General features: G+C 43.5%; 2 long non-coding RNA genes across 2 annotated transcripts in view; one reads left to right on the top strand and one right to left on the bottom strand.

Moving 5' to 3' along the window:
• LOC141381140 (uncharacterized) overlaps window positions 1–18,512 on the bottom strand; it is a 693,969-nt gene that overhangs the window by 59,187 nt on the left and 616,270 nt on the right. The window lies entirely within an intron of this gene.
• On the top strand, window positions 457–3,080 carry LOC141381142 (uncharacterized). Its single transcript, XR_012400839.1, has 2 exons — window positions 457–1,031; window positions 1,299–3,080. It is a non-coding gene; the product is annotated as an uncharacterized lncRNA (long non-coding RNA).

Here is an 18,512-nt window from a genome sequence, read left to right as displayed (position 1 = left end):
TCACGACATGACAACCTCAAAACATTATTAATTATGAATGTGCCTCCCACAAGTGAGAGGGCTTGATAACCACTTGTGGAAAACACTTTCATCTTTCTGACACTTGCACCATTGTTTTTGCACATTTGCATCTGACACATTTCATATAAAAAATTCAATTAAAAAAAATTAATTTAAAAAACACTGCATTTATGACATGAGCATAGGAGTGGCCTTGACAAACCACCTGTAGAAACTCTTCTCGCGCTCAAAAAATGCTTATGAGCATTCTAAAGTGTGCCAGTATTTTCAGATAAACACACAGAGTAGTTCATGCATGTTTAGAGTTCATTACAGCTCCATATCACTACGCTGAAAAATAACATAATAAGAAACATCTGAACAACATCAGAACTGTGGCTTTAGCTGTGGGAACTGTATTAGCGGAATAATTCTTGGTGGGCTGTTGAATTAGTAGATAATAATGTAATGTATAGACACTCATTATGTAACCACATCACCACCACCGGTGTGCATTGCTGTCTTTTGTCAATTATTCCTTACATATAATTTTTTGTTACCATGTTCAGTGTCTGCATCCTAATATTGCTTTGCTCTTTTATAGTCTGCAAATCACAAAATTATTACATTTTTTTTCAAATGTTCAGCATTGATGTGTTGAGTAAATTATTTAAAATTTTTGTGTTTTTCATCCTTATCTAACAGGACTTAAAAATAACATGTTTATGAGGACCACTTGAATTCTGGTGAAAATTTACATTAAATGACATTTTGTACTTATATACTTATATATACAAATGTCTATCTAACAGTTTATATTACTAATATAAACTACCTTTATCTTTGTGGTCATTTTCTGGTATTTGATGAGTCGATGAGAGTTCTTGTCCAATGGGAAAATGCTTCACTCCATTATTCATAACAGTGTATACCGCTTTCCTATGACAGGTGATTAACTGTTGTGTTATTCTTTAAAACGACAGGGGGCGGTCAAAAGCAACCCACCGTAAAATCAGATGGAGAAGTAGGAAGTTTCCGGAACTACATCATATCATTAATATAATTTAATATTTTTAAACGAATTATATTTATAAATTATAATACGATTATAAGGATTTTTATAACCATTCAAGATTTTTTAAATCAAACTTTGATGCATCTCTTGCTTTTGTTCTTATCTTAGACAGTTTTACCTATTAAAGTTTATTAAAATATTAATGGAAACATGGGTCACTCTACAAATATATTTTATTATGGCAAGAATAAAAGCAAAAAAAGTACACTTACAAAAAATACAGATTTTTTTTTATTATTATTAATTTGTTTTTGTTAGCCATATGTTCATCCACCATCATCACATAGTGACCTGGCCACTATCCTGAGTCTGTCCTACTACTAATATTCAGATGTACGCTGATGACACAGTTCTATATGTTCACGTGAAACTGGCAGCAAATTATTTAACCGAGGCACGAGTTCATGTATCTGATTGGTTGTGTGAATCATATCTTAATTTGAATGCAAGTAAAGCGGTCTGTATGTTTTTCTCACAATCATTGACAGTAACCCATCATCCTGATGTGTGTGTTAAAGGAGAAAAGCTCAGGGTTGTCTCTGATTTTAAATATTTAGGTCTAGTTTTAGATTCACAAGAGACATTCAAAAAATTCCAAAAGCATGCCAATAAGCTCACTAAAATTGTTAAATTTAATCTGGCCAACTTCAGGCAGATACGACCTTACTTGACTAATGAAGCAGCAAAACTTTTTATGCACTCTATGATTTTTTCTCATATTACATATTGTCTTACTAGTTGGTCACACGCTAGTAAAACAGTTCTTAAATCTGTTGAATCACTTTATAAACAGGCACTTAAAGTATTTATTCAGAAGTCTATTAGGTATTATCATTGTAATGTAATACAAAAGCATTATTTGTTGAGCTTTGATGATATTAAATGTTTGGCTGATGCTTGTGTGATTTTTAAAATTTTAAATGGATTTGCTCCACCTCCACTATGCGAGTTTGTGACACAAAAGAACAATAATGGTCAAGCAACACAATCTGTTACCAGGGGAGACTGTGCTGTACAGTTTAGATGTACAACTTTTGCATGATCAGTCTTCTCAGTTAGAGCCAGTCATTTCTGAACACACTTCCTATTGATTTAAGGGGTGCTACAAATTGTTCAACTTTTAAATACAAGTTAAAGCAATGGCTAAAATCAAATCAAGTTTGTAATGATGTGTAATTCTTGTCTAAGATTTTAAGAAATTCTTATTACATGTTTTATCCCTTTGTCATATGTAACTTTTCTGTTTTTGTTTGTGTGATGATGTGTTTTTGGATTTTAGGTTGCCTTTTTAAATCTGGCAGGGGGCAACAGATGAAAATTAGCCCTTGTGGCTAACTCTGGCTTATTTACAGTTTTACTGTTTATTAATGAGCATTCATTCATTTTCTTGTCGGCTTAGACCCTTTTTTAATCCAGGGTCGCCACAGCGGAATGAACCGCCAACTTATCCAGCACGTTTTTACCCATCGGATGCCCTTCCAGCCACAAACCATCTCTGGGAAACATCCACACACACACACACACACATACACTACGGACAATTTAGCCTACCCAATTCACCTGTACCGCATGACTTTGGACTGTGGGGGGAAACTGATCACCCGAAGGAAACCCACGCGAACGCAGGGAAAACATGCAAACACAGGAACGCCAACTGAACCGAGGTTCGAACCAGCGACCTTCTTGCTGTGAGGCGACAGCACTACCTACTGCGACACTGCTTCGCCTATTAATAAGCATTGTCCCTGTTGAATAAAGTTCATTCAAATTCAAAGAAGACGCCATACTAATGAATTATTGTGGGCTAAAGCCAGGCTTTACAGTTGCATTGTCCAACCAGTTGACCATGAGAGTAGACCATAAATGTCAACGTTTTATACATATCTGTGCTTCTGGTGTATTAATTTTAGACTGAGCTTCACTGAAATTATATTACACTACAGTATTTCAACATCAAACAAATACTACTTTTGCATTTTTCACCAACAATAAATGTAGTTGCTTTTATGGCTTTGTGTTATTTATTTTTCATTTTGTGAGTGGATTCTAGAAGCATCACAAATAAGAGTGTTTGCACATTTTCTTGTACTTAATGCGTTTAACAGTTAATGACTATATTTCTAAAGGTTTTAATAATTAAATAGAAAGAAATGATATAGAAATAGTTTTTTAAGTACTGAATATCAGGCTTTATGGATTCTGTGGATGTTACTGCTGTAAAATCGAAATAGCAATCACTACAAGCTATATGGGGCATCTGCAGCCTTTACATCCAGCCAGTTTTATGACCCAGACAGTTTTACACCCCTGTTGTTCCTGATGCGTTTAATAGTGCGTTGAAAGATTAATGGCCAAATAATACAGTTGAAATCGATGTTTCCACTTTATTAAATGTTCATTCATTCATTAATCTTCTGCCGCTTTTCCGGGACCGGGTTCACGGGGGCAGCAGTCTTAGGAGAGAACCCCAGACTTCCCTCTCACTTCCTCCAGCTCCTCCCAGACTTCCCTCTCACTTCCTCCAGCTCCTCCGGGGGGATCCAGTGGTGTTCCCAGGCCAGACGAGAGGCATAGTCCCTCCAGCATGTCCTGGGTCTTCCCCGAGTACTCCTCCAGGTGGGACATGCCTGGAACATCTCCCTAGGTAGGCGTCCAGGAGGCATCTGAAACAGATGCCCGAGCCACCCTAGCTGACTTCTCTCGATGTGGAGGAGCAGCGGCTCTACTCCGAGCTCCTCCCGGGTGTCAGAGCTCCTCACCCTATCCATAATAGTGTGCCTTTCCACCCTTTGAAGGAAACTCATTTCGGCCGCTTGTATCCGAGATCTTGTCCTTTCGGTCATGACCCAAATCTCATGATCATAGATGAGAGTAGAAACTTAGATTGACCGTTAAATTGAGAGCTTTGCCTTTTGGCTCAGCTCCTTCTTCACGACAACGGACCAGTACATTGACCTCATTACTGCTGCCACTGCACCAATCAGCCTGTCAATCTCACGTTCCATCCTTCCTTATCGTGGTGGAGAGGTTTGAGTGCCTGAGTGATCCTATGTTGTCGGGGGCTAATGCCCCTGGTAGTGTCTCCCAAGACAAACAGGTCTTAGGTTACAGGTCAAACTAAGTGCGGTTCAAAAACCCCTTACGAGTTCAACAACATCAAGGACTGTGACGTCGCCCGGTATGGCGCAGCCGGGGCCTGAACCCGTGGAACCCAGCTGGGCTTAGCCCAAAGAAGCGAAGAGGGACCATCCTCCCACAAGCCCACTACTTCCAGGGGAAGCCGTAAGGGGCCGGTGCATTGTGGAACAGGTGGTGGTCGAAGGTTAGGACCACGACAACCCCATCGTCAGGCACAGAAACTGGCTCTTGGGACATTATTAATTGTCTTATTTATAAATATTTTTTTACGGTAAATATAAAAGCTAAGTCAGAAAGTATCATGAAATGAGTTTAAGTATACACATACGATACACTCACCACACTATTTTCAGATGTACAAAAGCCCAATTACAACTGAATTTAGATTTTCCCTCCTCCTTTTTTTGACGCATTAATCAATTATTGTGTTGTTTCAGGCTTCACTGTTCGTGGTCCCTCTGCTCCTCTGTCTGCTCCTCTGGGATCTTCAGTGGTTTTGCCCTGTTATGTTGATGAATCTTTACCAGTGGAGGATCTGGAGGTGGAATGGAGAAGAGCAGACTCAGAGACTCTGGTTCATCTGTATCAAGATGGTGAGAGTCGAGCAGAGGTCCAGCAGCAGGATTATCATGATAGAGCTCATTTCTTTACTGAGGAGATTCAACATGGAAACTTCTCCCTCCGTCTGGACAATCTGACAGCTCAAGATGAAGGAGAACACAGGTGAAGCTGTGGCTCAGATAAAAGTCAGCAATGGTGAGTGAAAGCAACCTAAATTCTGCTGAAAATTCCGATTAAATGAGGTTTGATGTAATGTATGACACTACTGTATTTGTTTTCTTTCAGAGAGTTTGTTAGTATCAGGATCAAATCGTCCTGCTTCTGCATATGTTGGTGAGGACGTGACTCTGAACTGCTCTGTAGACTCTCAAATCTCACCTAAACACATTATAGAGGCTTCATGGAGGAAAACAGATGAAGATGGAGATTTTCTGGTTCCCCTTCGGTTGGGGAACTTCAGTGCCATAGAGTGGATTGATTGAATCCACGAAATGGGAGGATTCGGTTCAGAAGCCGCTTGTCTGAAAGAGTATTGAACGGGCCAATGAATGCAATGAATTGGCAGCGTAAGCTTGCACAGGTGTATTTCATTGCCAATTATCCCAGCATATAAGCACACCTGGAGCGAGCAGACGCCATCCTTTTCGCTTCAGAGACTTTCTGATCGAGTCGATGAGGGTTCCTCCTGCTGTGACAAGCGATTCTGAGCGAACGAGAGCATTCTCCCGGTCCAGAGTGTGTACACGCAGCGGCAGACGGTCGAGCTGGGTTTCTCCCTTGCCTGCGTTCTTTGGGTCCGGTCCTCCAGAGCGGTGCGTATAAAGTTGCAAACTTCACAGAAAGAGCAACACAGTCGTGCAGCACGTCCTTTTCAGGACGGCGCTCCGACTGTGCGTTTCTGGATGCGGTGGTTTCCTGTCCTCGGATGATGGGCACGAGCACTGCGTTGCATGTCTGGGGGGTCCAGCATGTTAATGCGCTGCTCGCGGGCAGTTCATGTCGTCATTGCGATGCCATGACTGTTGCGCAGTAAAGATCGCGGCTAGCCTTTGCAAAAGGGCGAACCACCCCAGTTGTCCCCTGCTCTGCAGCGGGCACTCGGGCAGATCTGAGGGTTTCAGCGAGAGATAATCCGTCGCCCACGGGCCCGCGGACCTCCCGCTCCTCTAAGCGCTCCATCCAAGCTTCGGGCGGGGGAAGCGATCCTTCTAACAGATGGTAGCCCTTACGCCCGATGACACCGGAGACCAGACGTCCACCGCGGCATCGGAGGGTGGGCTTTCATTGTCCGATGATGATCCAGACCCGCTCGCCCCCTTCGGGCTGGTGAGCGCTGTCACTACGGATCCTGAAACGGACATGTTAGCCGTGCTTTCCCGGGCTGCTTTGGCCGTGGGTTGGAGATGGTTTATCCCCCAGCTCCGCGGCCGGACCGACTAGAGGGGCGTTCCCTTCTTCCCGGAGGTGCACAGTAGGCTCACGCGGTCTTGTAAAGCACTTTTTTCTGCTCGTGCTGCGTGTCCCTCCACCCTAACCACTCTTGACGGTGGAACAGCCAGGGGGTATGTGGCGATTCCTCAGGTTGAGCGCGATGGCGGTAAATCCGCGCGGCGCCTCTTCTTGGCGGGGTCCGCCTCGTCTCCCATCCAAAGGCTGTAAGTTATCTACATCCCTCAGAGCTAGAGCTTACATAGCTGCGGGCCAGGCTGCTTCCGCCTTGCATGCGATAGCCACCTACCAGCGCTACCTAGCGCAGGCGCTGGCCGAGCTGCACGAGGGTGGGTCCAACCCAGGCTTACGAGCTTCGCACCGCCGCCGACTTAGCTCTTCGGACTACTGAGTCCGCTGCGTGTGCGTTGGGGAGGACGATGTCCACATTAGTGATCCAGGAGCGCCACCCCTGGCTGATATGCGCGAAGTCGACAAAGTCCGCTTTCTTGACTTTCCCCATATCCCAAGCCATGTTCGGCGACACCGTCTGTGAATTCACCCAGGAATTCAAGGCGGTGAGAGAGCAGTTGGTGGGTGATGTCTTATCGGCGGTCCGTAGCCCGCTCCGCCCGCCGTGCCATTCATACCTGCTCCTCGCCGAAGGCACCCGCCTACGAGAGCTGCTCCGCACACGCCTCTGGCGAAGCGAGCGCGTCGGGCACCTCGGAAGCAGGCAGCCCCCCTGCCCAGAACGCCGCTAAGTCTGGCAACTGACCGCGAAGCGTCCCTGGGACAGGCCATCTGGAGAAGAGGGAACTTGCTCTTTCCCCGCTGGAGGGCGGGGCCCCATTTCCAACGTCACTTTTTACTGCCATGAAAACATTATGAAAGGGCACTTTTCACTTCCCCAGATGTGACAGCCCGAAATCTGCCAGTCTGGGACGCTATGCTTTCTAGCTTGCAGATTCGGTGCGTTTCGCCAGTGGCTCACGAGCGCTGGGAGGACGGTCTCCTTTCTCCCACCCCTCGAACCTCCCCTCCGGAGCTCGGGTTCGGAGTGAGAGCAAATATCTCACCTCCAGCTTTTCCGTGGGACCCGCGAGCTTCCCGGATCAGCACACCCACTCCGCGCTGCCCCACTGCTGGTACGTCAGCGATTGTAGCGATGAGTCCATTAGCGGGAGCTCTGCCTGCCTGGTTAGCAGGGGCCAGCTCTTCGCGGTGGCTCATGCGCACAATCAGACTCGGCTATGCGATTCAGTTCGCGAAACGGCCCCCCAAGTCGCGGGTGTGTATTCACCAGGGTCAGCCCCCTGTCCGCCCCTGTCTTGCGAGAGGAGATTGCTGTCCTCCTGGCGAAGGATGCAATCGAGCTGCTCCCTCCAGCCGAGATGGAGAGCGTGTTTTACAGCCCACACTTCATCGTGCCCAAAAAGAGCGGTGGGTCACGGCCAATCCTAGATCTGCGTGTTTTGAACCGCTGCCTGCACAAGGTGCTGTTCAGAATGCTCACGCAGAAGCGCATCCTCCGGTGCATTCGTCCTCTGGGTTGGTCTGCAGCATTAGACCTGATGGACGCGTATTTCCATGTCTCCACTCTTCCTCGCCACCGTCAGTTTCTGCGGTTTGCGTTTGAAGGTCGAGCTTGGCAATACAAAGCCCTCCCCTTCGGGCTCTCTCTGTCTCCGCGGGTCCTCACCAAGCCCGCGGAGGGTGCCTCAGCGCCCCTTCGGCTCGCGGGCATCTGCATCCTCGATTTCTTTACGACTGGCTGATTTTTGCCCTCTCTCGGAGCAATTGATTATGCACAGAGACAAAGTGCTCTGGCACTTCCACCTGTGGGGGTTTCAGGTCAACCGAGAAAAGAGCAAACTCGCCCCCGTGCAGAGGATCTCTTCTCTCGGGCTGGAGCTGGACTCGGTCACCATGGCAGCGCGCCTCTCCGGAGAGCACGCTCAGCTGATGCTGTACTGTCTGAGAGAGCTCGACAGTAAAATAGTGGTCCCACTGAAACTATTTCAGAGGCTCCTGGGGCATATGGCATCCGCAGCCGCTTCATGCCGCTCGGATTATTCTATATGAGACCACTTCAGCACTGGCTTCACGATCGAGTCCCCAGACGCGCATGGCACGCGCGCGCACACCGAGTCTCGGTTACTTCGCTGTGTCGCCGCGCTCTCAGCCCTTGGAGCGACCCCTCGTTCCTACAGGCCTGGGTGTCTCTAGAACAGGCGTCCAGTCTTGTTGTCGTTTCAGCAGACGCTTCCAACACGGGCTGGGGGGCTGTGCGTTGCAGGCATGCGGCTGCGGACCTGTGGAAAGGTACCCAGTTGCATTGGCATATCGCCTGGAGCTGTTGGCAGTGTTCCTCGCTCTCCACCGTTTTTTTCCGGTGCTGGAGCGGCAACACGTGCTGGTCAGGACGGACAGTACGGCGGCGGTGGTGTATATCAGCCGTATGGGGGGTATGCGCTCTCGCCGCATGTCTCAGCTCGCCCGCCGTCTGCTCCTCTGGAGTCATCCGCGGCTGAAACCGCTGCACGCCATTCATATTCAGGCAAGCTCAACCGTGCAGCCGATGCGCTCTCACGGCAGCCTTACGTCCTGGAGAATGGAGACTCCACCCCGAGTCTGTTCAGCTGATATGGGCGCGATTCAGGGAAGCCCAGATCGATCTGTTGCTTCCCCCGAGATCGCTCATTGCCAGTTGTTCTTTCCCTGACCGAGTGCTCTCGGCACGGATGCACTGGCTTACAGCTGGCCTCGGGGCATGCGCAAATACGCGTTTCCCCCAGTGAGCCTGCTCGCGCAGTTACTGTGCAAGGTCAGGGAGGACGAGGAACAGGTTGCTGGTTGCGCCCCTCTGGCTCAACCGGACCTGGATGTCAGAGCTCTCCCTCGCGATAGCCCTCCCCTGGCAGTCCCTTCGAGAGAGCACCTACTCTCTCAGGGACAGGGCACCACCTGGCACCCTCGCCGATCTTTGGAGATTTTAGACGCGAGGAAGACTTAGGTAACCTCCGATTGCGGTGGCTAATACCGTCACTCGGGCTAGAGCCCCCTCCCCGAGCGCGCCTATGCCCTGACGTGGAGTCTATTCACTGAATGGTGTGTCTCTCGCTGAGAAGACCCCCGTAATTTGCCAGATCAGCGTTGTGCTTTCTTTACGCCGAGAGAAGTTGGAGAGCAGGCTGTCGCCCTCCACACTCAAGGTTACGTGGCTGCCATCTCTGCTCTCATAACGCGGTGGCTGGCAGCACCGTGGGAACGCATAACCTCATCATCCGGTTCCTCAGGGGCGCTAAGCGAATTAATCCACCCCGCCCCCTCTCATGCCCTCCTAGGATCTCGCCTTGCTACACAAGCCGCGTCAGATCCCTTCGATCCTCGACTCAGTATCTTTCTGTCCCTGAAGACAGCTCTGCTGGTCGCGTTGAAATCGATTAGAGGGTCGGGGACCCGGAGGCATTTTTCGGTCAGTGACTCGTGCCTGTAATTGGGCTGGCTTTCTCTCACGTCCTGAGACCCCGCCCGCGATATGTGCCCAAGGTTCCTACCACTCCGTTTTAATACGAGGTAGTGAGCCTGCAAGCGCTGCCCTCGGAGGAGGCAGACCCAGCCCTTCTTTATTGTCCAGTTCGCGTTTTGCGTATTATCCGGACCGCACTCAGAGTTTAGATCATCTGAGCAGCTCTTCGTCTGTTATAGCGGTCGGCAGCAGGGAAGTGCCGTACCGAAATAAGTTCCCACTAGATTGTGGATGCCTTTCTTTCACTATCAGAGCCGAGATGAGCCGCGTCCCCCGAGAGCGCGTGCGCACTCCACTCGGAGCTTCGCATCCTCTCGAGCGCGCGCACGCGGCGCCCCTCTTTAACAGACATCTGTAGAGCTGCGGGCTGGGTTACACCCAACACATTTTGCAAGGTTTTACAATCTGCGAGTGGAGCCGGTTTCCTCAAGGGTATTAGGTAACCCTTGGTGATTGAGGAAATTCGGTAGGGTGTTGAAACACGCTTGCTACGCCATTCTCTCTAACACGGAGGTACGTGCGCCTTTTTATCTGTCAGTAAAGTTCCCCGTCAGGTGAGCCCTGCAGATTCCTCCGTGGCCCCCAGCACTGAATCAGCGGAGGAGTCACTTGCTGGCCCACTACGTTGTAGGTCTGCCCGCTGGTCAGCCTGCGTTTTGGGTAAAGGTGCCTGCTATGCGTGATCCCCACTAGGCGATCCCATATGCTTATTCCGCCACGGTTAAGTCCCCCCCCCCGGGCGGACCCGTGTCTTCCCTCCCCGCTAACCACTCTTTTGCTATGCGTACTCCCCCTTTTTAGGGCTAGTCCATATGTAAATTCTGCCATCTATCCCCCCTTGGGTAACGGATGAACTCCGCAGCGTCCTCCCTATCGGGATTGCACGCTTCCCAACGTACTGTCGTATTTTCCTAGAATTATCTAGATGCTCACGACTTCCCAAAAATATATCTAAATCCGTAAAACTTCTGTTGAAGTAGGATAAATTAGGGCCAGGGACACGTTGGAGGACCGAGCCTCCCATGATGTGGGTGCGTCACGCTTGCTTGACAATCCCCTCATCGGGGGCGTTGGTAAGGTGCAGTCATTATGGCGCTTTCCATACTTCTCCCATTTCGTGGATTCAATCAATCCACTCTATGGCACTGAAGTTCCCCAACCGAAGGGGAACGTTCGAGGTTACAGAAGTAACCCTTCGTTCCCCGAGGAGGGGAACGGAAGTGCCATACTCCGTCGCCATAATGACTGTCCCTTAGCTGTTTGAAAGTCTCTTCAGCTTAAAAGGATGGCGTCTGCTCGCTCCAGGTGTGCTTATATGCTGGGATAATTGGCAATGAAATACACATGTGCAAGCTTACGCTGCCAATTCATTGCATTCATTGGCCCGTTCAATACTCTTTCAGACAAGCGGCTTCTGAACCGAATCCTCCCATTTCGTGGATTCAATCAATCCACTCTATGGCACTTCCGTTCCCCTCCTCAGGGAACGAAGGGTTACTTCTGTAACCTCGAACGTTCTGCTGTATCAAAACAACAAGACTTTACCAGAGTCATCAGTTGAACAATTCAGAGGCAGAGTTGAGTTCATCACTGCTGAAATCCCCAAAGGAAACTTCTCTCTCAGACTGAAGAGTGTCAGAACTGAGGATAAAGGAGTTTACAGGTGTCAAGGGTTTGCTGGAGATTTATCAGCCAATGCAACTGTAGAGCTGGAGGGACTGGGTAAGGAACAAAAACAGTGAATATGCTCTAAATTTAAATGACAAACTTGCTAAAAAATAGTGACACTTTGCCAATAGCATTTATCATTACACATTTCGTCACCTTATAATTATAAAGTTCTATCAGACAATTTTTGTCAAAATTGAGTTATTGACATTCTTATTTTTTTATAAGTTTACAATTTAATGATTAACAATTGTTAATACAATTTAACACGTTTTCTTTCAAAAACAAATGTTACACACATACTGTTTGCTTTATGGAATGCAAAAACTTTGAAGCTCAATATCTCAAAGCCATTCAGAACGCAGATAAAACCTTATAATTTTAAGATGACAGTTTGTCTCTGTCTTTGCCTTCAGAAGTACACTCATAGGGTTTATTGGTCATAAATGACCCATGCATTATTTTAACAGCAGAAAAACCCTTAATCATTTTTTTTTAAATGTTGACATTTGGTTATTTTTTTTTTAAATGACCCCAACATTAGGTTAAAAAGATGTGTTGTTTTTTCATGATAAGGCTGTACACCCTTTACTTTAGTCAAAAATGAGAAACACTAATGAAATACTGCACACTGATGAGGGAAACCCTGGACGTTCACAGAGTTTGCGATAAAAATGAGGTTGATTCTTCATGCAATTTGAGGACTGAAATGAAGTTTAGCTGCTTTATTTTAGAGGTTTAGTAAAGATGGGTCATTTTTACTCAGAGGTCAAATGGCATAGACAGATTTCTAAGACTACAGAAGGGTTGAAACAAAGTCACTTTAGAGAAATTCATTATACTCGGTCGGTGGCCATCTTTGAAATGCCTCTCGGGCAGTATGCTCAGGCATTCTGTCTGAATGGGGAAACATCAAATTCTCAAACTACTCGTCAAGCTTACGATTAAATTTCACATTACGGATAACCAATAAAATTAAAGAACCGTCTGTTTAGTTTAATTTCAAAATGTTCGTACAGAAAGCTTAGAATCACCAAGAGGCGACACTAGAGTTGCACAATTAATCGGAAAAAAGATCGCATCTCGATTCGACCCCCTAGACCAGGGGTGTCAAACTCAATTCCTGGAGGGCCGAAGCCCTGCATAGTTTAGTTCCAACCCTGCTCCAACACACTTACCTGTAGGTTTCAAACAAGCCTGAAGGACTTAATTAGTTTGATCAGGTGTGTTTAATTAGGGTTGGAACTAAACCGTGCAGAGCTGCGGCCCTTTTGGAACTGAGTTTGACACCTGTGCTCTAGATGATCTTTTCTATGATTTTGCCATTCATATTTTCAAGTTCAGTTGGAAAGAAAAGGCAAGCGCACAAGTCTTCACACTGTTTTATATACGCTGCTCAGTGACATGGACACCTCCAAATGGTTGAAAAAGTCACATACTGTATTCATAGAGTATAATTCACCCAAAAATGTCATTTCTGTCTTCAGAGTGATGTATTTGCGGCCGCAATCACACGGGACATGAGCTGCTGACCGTGAGGTGTTGCACAGAGAGGGCGGGCATGACAAATATCTCATTTTTACCAGTGAATAAATCTTCTAATGATGTTATCAATGACAGATTGCAAGCACATGTCTCAAACACAGTAGTTCAACATCAGAATTATGAACAGTTGTATTGAGATGTCATCACTTTACTCTACATTAATGACCAGGACAAATTTAAAGTCTGTTCAAGTCCACCATTCAAAGTCTATTCAATATTGAGCCTTTTAACCAACAGTAGACCTACACATAATATTATTATTGTTGTGTTCGGCTGCAATATCCTCAACACACAATGTCTATCTAACATAAAAATGAATTACTTTACAAGAATTAACAATCAAAACAGTTAAATTACTGTAGACAATATCATGACAAATAGAAACAGTCGTTTCCTCCTCTTCAGCATCAATAATTCCGCTCAAAAGACGGAGAGAGGGAGGTCTTCATGACCTATGATCTGTTTTTTGTGTGTCTCCTGAAAACAAAGTTAAAATAGACAGACAAAGAGAGGAGCAAGGACACTGAACATTCTTACATAAAGCAGTGTATTTAACCTATTCATTAGTTAAAATCAATTCAAAGTTAAATACTCATTCAAATAATCAAGTAATTATATTTGATAAAACTAATGAGAAACAGGACGATGAGAAAAGGATAATCGTTGATCCATGCTGAGACGGATTGGAAGGTATAAATCCGAATCCTTCAGTGGCTAAATAATAATAAATATTTATGTTTGGTGTGGTCAGAGATAAATTTGATAAATCCTTCATTTTGAGCTCTGGAAAGTGATGTGAAATAAAACTAATTGTAATACGACACTATGAAACCATAATCCATGTGCTCATGCTCAAAAAGTGAAATGAATGAGGAGGCATGTGGACGTAACGCAAAATCTAATTCAAGTCATTTCAGCATGTTAAAGTCATATTTGTGCATATTAAATATATTTTCCCAACAACAAAATTGTGACTAGTGAAAATGCTGAGTGGCTAGTAATGTTGGAAATCTACTTGCCACAGTGGCTGGTGATCAAAAAAGTTTGTCAAGCCCTTGTTATGATAGTTATGAGTGTTATGACTGATAACGCACCTAAGTCATCTTTTTGCGTAATCTTTTTGCATTTACACCTCTGCATGTGGATTTGGGAAGCTTTTAAATTTGGGTAGGCAAAATCCAGGTGGAAATCCCAAAATAACAGCAGAGATTAACTGGTTACAGCCATGCTTAGTGAAAGTAACATCATTGTCATCGTCATCATCATCATCATCATCATCATCATATTATATAAACTTTAGATTTGTCGACCTGCAAAACTCGCTGCATACCGACATCTCTGAACAAAAGTCTGTTACTCCTGTTTCACGGTGCATTAGCGGCGCATGTTTTATCGGCGTGAATGCAAACAACCGGGATTCACTAAGGGGTAAAGGCAGTGAATCAGCTACGTCAGTGACACCACCAACAATTTAGTGGCTGCATTTTATTTATTTATTGAATTATTGTGAATTTACATAAGTACATTTAAATTAATAATGGCAACAGCAGAATCATATTGGCTTGGCCAGAGTTTATCCAGAGGTGCCTGTGGCCACCCCTTGGGAGCGCCCCTGTCTCTACTCGTGGCTTCAGTCTGATAATTTCTTATCATAAAAAGTATGCCCACTAAATTCAGGCTTATTATGCCAAACACTCCTATTAACTTCCAATTATTCCAGAATTTCATTTCCACACCTTAAGCACTTTATCAAAAGAGGTGTGGTTATTTATTTATTTTATTCAGTTATTGTTATTTAGCAATATAATTCAAATAAAAATTTTCAAGATAAAAATTTTTATAACAATCGATCAAAGGGGAATCAAAACCCGTGAAAAATATGCTCCAATGAAAAATTAAAGTACCAAAATATCAGTAAACTCTAATGTCAAAACTTGTACACTGATTAAAATGAGGAATTCAAAATTCTAACATTATAGGTTATCAGTGACTCTATTTTTCTTTTTAAGAACGCTGTTCTTTGTCCCTCTTCTGTGATAGCACACTTCCTCGTTGTCATCTGTAGGCCTGCACTACTATCAGGTTGCTTCCATGCATTGAGGTTACTGCGTGTTCAGCTCCTACCCCAATACATGCTTGCACTCCCTATTTAGTCAGACGTCCCCTCTTGGCATGAGGGCAGCGGGTCAATCATTTGTTGATGCTATCTGGCCCAATTATGAGTTATTAACTTGGCTGAGGCTTGACCCAGATATGGTCCATTTTTGGCCCTTGTCTGGAAGCCAGGCTTGGTTCTGTCATGTACCGTAATTCAATGCGGCATGTGGGCCAAGCAAATCTGATTGTGTGGGCCAGAGCTGGGCCAGTGAAATTTTGCTATGTGGGAAGAGTAGGAACCAACAAAGACAGAAAACTAAATTGTGCAACACAGGATTTGGTAACATTCTCAAATCAAACCTGATTAAACACTGTATTGTATAACTGCAGTCGTCACTATTTGAAGTCGATCAAATGGTTTTCAGAATTGTTTTAAGGCAAGAGAAGATGATTGATTTAGGACAACTCTGGTGAAAGTTTTTGATCCACTTCAGATGTTGACGTCTGTATTGTGTTTCTTGTGATTTCTTCATGTAAAGATCAGTTGCTTTACATTCAATTGATCCTAAAAATGGTTTGTTTATTTAAAAATGTGTTGAATATATTGTACAATGTACTTTATTTACAGATATTTTGTAAATGTGAGTTGATCTTTGAGTGTTTTATGAGATAACTGAACATGTTTTGTAAATATTTGTGGATATTGCCTGTTTTGTGTTTGTCAGTTCTGATTATCACTCCACATATTGTTTACTGTTTAAGCTAACAGTGAAGTTTATCAGAACTGACTGCCAAATCTGTTCAACAACAGTATATGTGCATTTCAAATGAGCATCAGTTTTGTAAAGTGTTGGAATAAGTTCATGTAAGTGCAGTTCAGTATGTTGACTGTATAGACATGAAGACTTTAAATAAGAAAATAAAGCTGTTACATTTATCTTATTTGTCTTTAGTTTCTTAATTTCTGTTCATACCACATTAATACTTAGCAGATTTACTAAGCTCAGTGATGAGATAATGCAATGTGCCTCAGTGCAAAACACTTGATGGATCCACATCAGCTCGTCCTCTTTTCATAATCTGTGCTGAAGCTGGATTATAGAAAAGCTGCAGGTAAGTGTTGAACTCAATTCTGAACTCAATTTTTGATAACATTTCAGAAAACTGCATTTGTTTCGTCTTCAAATGTATTAAACAGCCACTAGAGGGCAGTGTCTAACAGCAAGAGTGAAGTTAGTAAAGGAAAGAAAAGAGAAAACTCTTCTGCTGCTTATTTTTGGCTGATGAACATTGTAATGTGTTCCATTATTCTTATATAAGCAGTTAAAGTAGTTCTAGCAGGTTTTGAGCGCATTATTCTGTAAAGAAATTACATATCTGTATAAATTTTGGTATTAATGGTAACTGTTAATAATGATATTAATCTTTAATATTCCTCAGATTTTTATGACACTGTTATTAACTTCAATAGTTTTACTGTATAAACCTCTACACTCAAAGCAAATTGTTGGCTTTAATTTTGTCAGCAGGTTCCACATGACTGAATTAAGTTGCAGTTAAGTTACGTTTTTAGTAAACCGAAGTTAATTACGTAAAGCGAATGCATTTTTATAGGTTTAGTCAATTTAACCTTGTCAATTTAAAGTTACACAAAGTTATGTGTAATAAAATGAAATGACACTGAAAAAAAAAGTTTTGAACATGTGAAGAAAGGGAGGTTTAAAAATGCAGTGAAAGCCCAGACAGCAGCTGGCATCTCTCAGTAGTTCTTCAGCAACCCTCTGCCCTTCCCCAGTGTAAATGAATATCAGCTGCTTCGGTCCAACATCTACTATTAGCAGCAGGATGAAGATGAAACCAGGTTGGATACTTCAGAACAATGATCCAAAACAGCCAAGAAAACTTTCAAATGCTCTGAGAAAGAAAATCAAGCTGTGGAATGATGACCGAACCATCAAGATTTTGAGTCTGTTGAAGTCTGTGAGAAACTCACACCGGAGCAATGCTTGTGGCTTCATTCTTCACATGAGAGGCGTCTTTAAGCTGTCCTTATAAAAAAAAGAGTTTTATATAAAGTATTAAATACATTTCAGCACTTTCTCCTTCTGTCATTCCATTATACACAACTAATTTCTCAGATTTTATTTTTATTTTTTTTTGATTGTACTGTTTGGGTTTTCTCCAAAATCTGCTTAAAATCCATGTCAACAGCTCCTCTAGAAATATTATTCCTAGGAAAAAAATCAAGATGAGCTCAATACTTATTTTCCTACTGCTTATGGTGGGTCACTGATTTGTTTGTATATAATACTTTGTGAAATTAGCATTAGTGAAATGAATCAAAACACTTACCTGAAACACACACACACACACACACACACACACACACACACACACACACACACACACACACACACACACACACACACACACACATTACTTAAATCATATAAATATTTGTAAATACTGTACTATATTGACCAGCATTTGCAATATATTTTATTCAACTACAAAGAAAAAAAAAACATTAATAGAAACAGCAGTGTAAATATGCTCATAATTCAAAGATCAAGTCCAGCAATTTCAAATTGTAAATAAATAAATGAACAAACAAACATTAAAATGTATAATATTGACACATCTGTGTGTATCTGACATTTTGGCAATGTACAGGGTCTACAGAGGCTGATTTATTGTGATATTAATTTTGTTGAAATTATTTATTAATGGTGTAAACAACTTTATCTATTCTAACAGGTAGAATTCGTACAAGGTAAGTGTGTATGTTCACTCAACACAGCTCTTATGTGTGCATGAATGTATGATTCTATTGATAACACAAAACATTCAACTCTGTTTGTATCAATAGTAAATCCATAATGTTGTTTTCTAATGCAGGTCTACAGACAGTCAAAGCAAGTCCCCTCATATACATCAACTTGAGGTAATGTGTTCATGGGATAATTCACTCCAAAATGAAAATCTGTTTATTTTTTTCTCTGTTCTGTTGAACAAAAAAGATGTTTTGAAGAATGTTGGAAAACGGTTGCCATTGACTTATCAAATACTATGAAAGACAAAGGTTACACATTTTCAGCTTTCTTCAAAACATCTGGAACTAGTTGAGGTTAACTTGAAAAGTTTACTATCATCTATCTATCTATCTATCTATCTATCTATCTATCTATCTATCTATCTATCTATCTATCTATCTATCTATCTATCTATCTATCTATCTATCTATCTATCTATCCATCCATCCATCCATCCATCCATCCATCCATCCATCCATCCATCCATCCATCCATCCATCCATCCATCCATCCATCCATCCATCCATCCATCCATCCATCCATCCATCCATCCATCCATCCATCCATCCATCCATCCATCCATCCATCCATCCATCCATCCATTTTTTTCCCCAAATTTCTGTTTAACAGAGAGAAGATTTTTTTCAACACATTT

The sequence above is a fragment of the Danio rerio genome, chromosome 3, assembly GCF_049306965.1.
Source record: "Danio rerio strain Tuebingen ecotype United States chromosome 3, GRCz12tu, whole genome shotgun sequence".
In the NCBI taxonomy this organism is placed as follows: Eukaryota; Metazoa; Chordata; class Actinopteri; order Cypriniformes; family Danionidae; genus Danio; species Danio rerio.
This window is presented reverse-complemented; position numbering and strand designations above follow the sequence as displayed.